Genomic DNA, 7,595 nt, shown 5'->3' on the forward strand with positions numbered 1-7,595 from the left:
ATGGTTCTAGAGACCATAGAAAGATATTTTAAAGAGTGCATAAAGACTTTTGTTCTCTAGTTTTTTGTAATTTTATGGTCACATGAACCCTCCCATTACATGTGGCCAAGGACAACTTTCTTTTTTCTTTGCGCGTGGAACAATTGTCACCCAAGAAAATCATATAGTTCAACAATTAAGCCTCTTATGTTGCTTCGCCTGCTGTAACGCGCCGTGGTACTCATGGAATTTTGAAGCTTTTTTTTTTTCAAAAATGATAGTGATATTATCAAGTTATTTTTTTTGATAAAAAATATTATCAAGTTATTAATAAAGATTGAAGATGAAGAATATTAAATTTTTAAAAAAATTCTAAACATATTAAATAGTATATAATTTTTTAAGAAAATTTAAACAATTATAGTTAAAATACTTGCTACTATGACTCCGTTAATTATTATATTGAAACTATCTAGCTGTGTAGCATTATATCATTCACCTATTCTGTAGTCTATAATCCCTAGTGTCATGCATAGTGTTTTGCTTTTTACCCAAAGAGAGTCTTGCTACTGATATCGTCTATGTATTTTCTTGTTTATATAGTCAATGTCTGATCTCATTTTGAAGATGATGTTTAATTTACATTTACATAATTGTTTGGTGTTTGATTTGGAGATAAAGTTATATTTTGAAGAACTCAAAATAATATTATTTTAAAATTATAAATATAAAGACTAATATAACTCTACAATATATTATATTTATAAAATATTTTGATTTCTGTCTCAAAATAATATTATTTTAGACTTCCTGAAAATAATATTGTATTTCAATTTAATTGTATGCATGGTTTCATTGTTTACTATTTAATTTTTACTTAACAAAGTTTTTTTTTATGAATTGAACACAAAATCTTAAACTAATAAAATTTCTCATCATTAAACCAGTCCTAATGATTTTCAACAAAAAAATTTTGATAGCAAGTTTTTTAACCCTACCAAAGTTTTTTTTTTTTTACAAAAACATATTTATTTAATTTATTTTTTAAAATAAATTCCAAACTAATGCGGATCTTGCACATTGATTATAAGAAACAAATCTCGTATGTTGATCATGTGAGATTCTTTTAAGTCCCACGTACGTATTGATTATATTGGACTTAATCTCAATGTGATAGTATTGCATGACAAATTTATGAGATTTTAGGACAAACATACGAGACTAATATGCCAGCATTAAGTCTCGCATCGTTGATGCGCATAACTTGTCAATCGATGTGCAAAATCAATCATAGAGTAAACATCTTTTTTGGTCTCTGACAATATCTACGAAATTTTTTTTAGTCCTTGGCAATAAAAAAGGACTAAATTGGTACCTAAAATTATGAAGAAAAAAAAGTCATGTTAGTTCTTATGTTAACTCCTCCGTCACTAACGTGGCCCTTTTTACATACTGTTATGGACTAATTTGATCCTTTTTTATTGCCAGGGACTAAAAAGGATTTCGTAAATATTCTCAGGGACCAAAAAGGGTGTTTACTCTTAATCATATTAGTTTGGAATATCTTTTTAAAAATAAATTAGATAAAAAAAAATATTATGAAATGCAGTTATTTGATAATAAAAAATCTCGATAATTATATCTTCAAATACAATTGATGACAAAAAGCTCCTTTTTTTTTTCTTTTTTTCTTTTTTTGATAACAAAAGCTCTTTTTTTTTCATATATACGTAACATGTATCAAAACCTCCAACTTTTATGAATTTTAACTGAAGTTTAGTAAAAAAGTTTTCTTTTTTCCATTTCATGGTAAAATATTATATATTTCGCTTAATTTTTATTTGAATAACGAATAATTGAAGTTATTTAATTTGTCAATTCTCAAATAACTTTTTACGCTACACATACCGATTTTAATTTTTTATATGATTATAATTCGCGTCAACGATAATTTCCGTGTCTTATGAAATTGGTAGTATATCTAGTTGCATCTTCTTGCATGTGAGGAAAATCGAGTCAGATATGAAAACAAAGTGTTTCAATGACTTCAAGCTGAGTCATCTCATGATGGCATGGGACATTTTTTGACAAAAGACAATTGGTAAGTTGTTTTCGCAAACAATTTTGGTATAACTTTTACATAAGCAGTTCCGCATTTGCAAGACTTGTCTTTTCATGGAATTTATTGTTTATAAATTAATAATTTTTATTAAAATTTCATTAAAATAGAAAAATAAATTACAAAAGTTGAGAATCATTCTAACAGAAATAAAATGTAGACATCAAAATTGAAAAAAAGAAAAAGAAAAAAAGAAATTGATATCATGATTGAAACGGAAGGAATATCTTACAAAGCAATGCACTTGATCAAAGGACAAAACTACTGAGAAATAAGTTGACATCTAAAACAACCAAGAAAGTGGTCAATTGTTTCATTTCAAATGAAGTCCTATGCTGGACTTATTATAGTGATTGGGCTTAAACTAGGTTAAAGGTGTCTCTGTAGAGGCATTCCAAAGCATAATGTTAGTAAAGAAAGAAAGATAGAGTATTCTCGTAGGTGACACCATCAACCATCGTGTGGATTTAATAGTGTTCGAGGTTTTGATTGGATTATAAAAATTATCTAATCCAATTCTTTTGATTTTATTATTTAATTATTCATTCGGTAATGATTTTTCTTTTCAAAATTTGATCGAATTCAGTTCAATTTTATTCGATTAGGATTTGATCGATTTTTGATTTTTCAAAAAGTCTAAAATTTGAACCATAGAAATTACTAGCAATATCAAAATAAAGCCATTTAAAGTTACAAACTCATGAAAAATTCAAGTCTTCAAACTAAAACAAGTCTTAAAGCTCAAGAAGAGTTAAAATAAATTATAGACAATAAAAATTAAAACAAGATAGTTTGTTATCAATAATATTTAAGATTCAAAGTCTACAAAACAATAAGATTTCAAGTCAACATCTTTCAAAAATAATAAATAAATAATCCATTAGATCAGTTTGGATTGGATCGGTTTTCACCATCCAATCCAATTAAAATATGCATTCTTTTCGGATTTTGATTTTTTGATTTTCGGTTATCGATTTTTTAATTTAATTATCGTGATTTGAATATGTTGATGAACACTTATACGTGAAGTAGAGGTGACAATTTGGACTGAACTCGGCAGGTCAACCAGCCAAAACGGGCCGGTTGAGTTGAGGTTTTCAACTTGCCAACCTACTTCAACCCGCCCAGTCTAAAAGTGGGTCAAAACGGGCTCAACCCGCCATGGGGAGAGTTGACCAGCCGGGTCATAATTAATTTTTTTTTACAATTAAATGGTATTTTATTTGTCACTAAACTTTTGTGATATTTAAAAAAAAAATATCTTAGTCTTAGAAAAAATAAAGAATAAAAATTTTATTTATAACAAATGTTATCTATATATGGAGACAAATGATTTCTTAAGGAATGTTTAACTGAATATTAGTATATTGAAAAAATTTAAAAGGAGCGTAAAATAAAATAAAATAATATTATAAAATTCATAAAATATAATTTATTTTTGAATTTTAATTAATTTATGAGTAAAGCCCTTTTTGGATCCTTAACAAAACATACGGTCTCTGTAAGAACCCGCACCGTTAATTAAGGAATTTAATTAATAAATTATGAGAAAATAGGAAATGATTCCATAATTGACCCTAATAATTATTATGAGGCTTTAATAATTATAATAAGTGAGTAATAATGCTGAAAGTCGATTTTCGGAAGAAAAGTGCAGATACCGATTCTGCTAGTCGGTATAAATGCGTGCCGAAAAAATATTCCGGAAAATTATAATAAGTGCATGGCAATTACTAGAATAATCTTTAGGACTTGTAAAACTAGTTTCAAGTCCAGATAATGAGAACTGGTGCTAAAAATCGGTACTGGCTTGGAAAAGCGCGTACCGGAAAGGTGCTCAGAAAATTACGAGAAAAATATGATAAATCTTAGAAAATTATGCAGTTTCATAATCCAAAGTTTGGGATTAAAATGCTAAGCGTAGCAATTAAAGTTAATACTGTATGTTTAAGTGACTTGGGCTATAAATACCCATTTTTAAGGGCACATAGCCCTAGAAAACAGAAAACCAACGTGAGAGGGAGCTGACCAGCTGCTTGGTGACTGCTCTATTGGCCTTTCCTTCCATTCTTGAACCAAGTCTTGATCTTGCTTGATTTTTCTTCATCCTTTCACTTGGGAAACACTTGGGAAACATCTTGAGAGGGTGTGAGGGTGTTGTGCTTGAGGTTTGGCCACTGTTTGTGGGCTGTTTGTGTTCTGAGTTGGGGTTTGGGTGGAGTGCCTCCTTGCTCATTGGGTTTTGAGGCTTAAAGGAGCTTTCTTGTTGAGTAAAAGGATCACCTTGGTATACCATTTTCTTGTGCAGAGAGAGACAGAATCTTGGAGTGACCTTTTGAGCTCCAAGAGCACCTCTTGTTGGCTGGTTGAGCTTTGGTAAGCCTTGTCACCTTTGGTCTTGAGTCTTTGAACTTAAAAATGGTACCTTGATGCATCTAAAGGCTAAAAGATGATTGTTTGTTGTTGGGTAATGTTGAACACACCTAGAAATACATGTTTAGGTGCTTAAAATCGTTAAAAACCCAACCTTGATGGATATCTTCACGAAATGCAGTTTCTGCATTCTGTCGCGAAATATCCAGATATCTGCCCGATGAATATCCGGATATGTGATATCCAGATATGGGATTCTGGATATCCGGATATATGATATCCGGATATGGCCCCGAGGAATATCCGGATATTCTGGGATTTCGAAGAACAGTAGTTGTGCTGTGAGGACAGTAGGCTATTGGGGGTTTGTGGACCCTAGAATGATGAAGTTGAACTTCTGTTTTAATTAAACTAAGTCAGAATCAAGTGATTAAGGACTTATGGCTTGGTATGGAGCCTTAAGACGTTAAACGTAAGGAAAGGCATTGTCTTTAAGTTATATGCTTGTGTTGCATTTTTATTGATATAGTATTGGTCCATAACAGATTGTGAATCTGCTGTGTTTGGACTTTGGGCTGTGGACTCTTGGCTTTTGGAGTTAGCTTGCAAGGTAAGCTTTCGTGTCCTCGGTTTAGCCATGTTGTGGTTCCACCATGTCCCATGGGGGTATGGTTTATGCATGTTGTGTACATGCTTTTGGATATTTGATATGTTGATTGAACTTTACATGTAATGGCTTATAATATGCATGTGTTGTTTCATCTTGACGGGAAGCCTGAGTATGTAGCGCTATACAAGACGGTGTACCGGGGTGAATGCAAGTGGTACTTGCACGGTGTGTAGGTAGACATATACCTGCACAGTCTCTGGCCAGTAGATTAGTATTGACACACATGGCATGATTATCTGCTGCATTGCATTGTTTTAGAAATGATAAATGATAAACTGCTTTTGAACTTATATTGCACATGTAAGTGAGCTTGGGGTGGAAGATCCTTGAGGACTCACTGACTTACTGAGATTTCTATATTAGAGATCTTACCCCAGGTTTGGGGAATGTTTATTTCAGGATCAGGTAGTATGGGTACTGATGCCTCAGGCGGCAGGAGGCCGGCGCTTAGCTGATTATGTTGTTTCTGCTTATTTGTTAGCATGACTGGATATTGATGTTGATTATGTTTTATGCCTTTTATCATTATGTTGTTGTTGAGACTGATGTTGGGCATGTTGCCTTATTTGAGTGAGCATGGGGATTGTCCATGACACTCTCTGTTAGTACTTTTTATATTGGAGTTGTATAAACCGTTAGATGGTCCGGTCTACATTGTTGTAGTTCCGCGACTAGAGCCACACTTATATTATCTATGTTATGAGGTATTTCAGTTAGCTGTTTTATTGCAATTACATACAGGCGATGTTTTATTAATTGATTATTAAGCAAGTTGGTAATGTTAATGGCATCATAATTGAAAAGAAAAAGTAATTCCGTATTTTTAATTAAGCGCTTTTTAATACGATATTATGATAACATTACCGGATATATACGGGGTGTTACAGTCTCCACTTTCGTCCCTTACAAAAATAAATCAACTTTTGATCCATCAACAAATCCAGTTATTTGAAAATGTGGTTCCTTATAAATTCACGAAGATCCAATTTAATCCCTAAAAAATGACTAATATGGTTTTTTTTTAAAGGACGAAAGTGGGGACCGTGTTTTTTGTTAGGGACCAAAAAGGAGCTTTACTCTTAATTTATTTTATTTGGCAAGTTGGTGGGTTGACCCGCCAACCCACCATAAATCGGGGTGGGTCCATTTTTTCAACCCATATTCAGAGGCGGGCCTACACTTGTGCCACTGTGTGCAAGTGCAAACACAAATCTTTGGGGAAAAAAAAAGTAAACTATTTTTTGGGTTCTTAACAAAAATTACGGGTACTAATTTAATCCCTTATTATAAAAAAAGTCAACTTAGGATTCCTCTGAATTCTAAAATAGACCAAGTTGGTCGAAATCGTGATCCCTCTAAAATTAAAAGAAGATCAATGTTAGTCCCTCAAAAGAAATAACATGGATCTACTTTGAATTTCAAGGGGATTACGAGTTGACTTTTTTTCAAGGGATTAAATTGGGCCCCGTAATATTTGTTGTGTACCCAAAAATTTCAAAGGAACCACTTATTTATATTTTTTTATTTTTTTATATATTTAAAATTTTCATTAAAAAAAAAATTCGGGGGCACCGCCCTGAACCCTGCCCCTAAATGTGCAGACATAAATAAAAAAATTTAGATTTTGTCATTGCCCATATTCAATGGCAGGTCAACCCGCCTTGCCCTGCTTTTTGCCGGTCAGGTCAGACTAACCCATATTGTACCTTTAACTAGAGGTGTAAATGGGTCGAGCGGTTTGTCAGGCACCCAAAGCTTGGCTTGCTTTAAGCTTGTCTTGACCTGACTTGTTTAATAACTAGAACGGGCTCAAGCTTTAAAAAAATTTGTTTAGCAAACAAATGCAAGCCTAATCTAATGAGACTTGGCTTCTAAGCCCGTGAGAAGACCTGATATATTATTATAATAAATAATATATTTTTATGTCATTGAATCAATAGCCTTATTTTTTTATTAGTGTCCACTGGTATTCTCTCACGGTCACACTTTCACAAACAAACTCTTTGACTATTAGTCTCTCCTTTCCTCCCTCAGTTACTCACATTTTCACAATTTTACCCGGACCTTCTACAGAAGTTGATGCATTTATAGTCTCAACATTTGAACATATGTGAGTTTTTTAAAAAATATATTTTATAATTATAAATGAATAAAGTCAAGATAAAGTCAAATCTTTAATTTTTCATAAATAAGTCAAGTCAAGCTTAAAATTTAACTCATAGCAGACTAATGACCAAGTCAAATTCAAATATTTTTTGATAAACTTGACTCATTTGAGTCAGCTCATTTAGATTGTTACCTCTAATATAGAGTGTTGACTATCGCAAGGTAGAAGCACTCATGGGAAGCAAATGCACCCTCAAAACAAAATTTTCTTTCCTGATTACTATGTGCAATATTTTTAAACAATTTCCATATCGGCGTAGGCATAATAATTTTTATAGTCAATCTTAA

Source organism: Gastrolobium bilobum, unplaced genomic scaffold (assembly GCF_033153095.1).
Source record: "Gastrolobium bilobum isolate Gb01-03AN ecotype WA unplaced genomic scaffold, APGP_CSIRO_Gbil_v1 utg35916, whole genome shotgun sequence".
NCBI classification, from domain to species: domain Eukaryota; kingdom Viridiplantae; phylum Streptophyta; class Magnoliopsida; order Fabales; family Fabaceae; genus Gastrolobium; species Gastrolobium bilobum.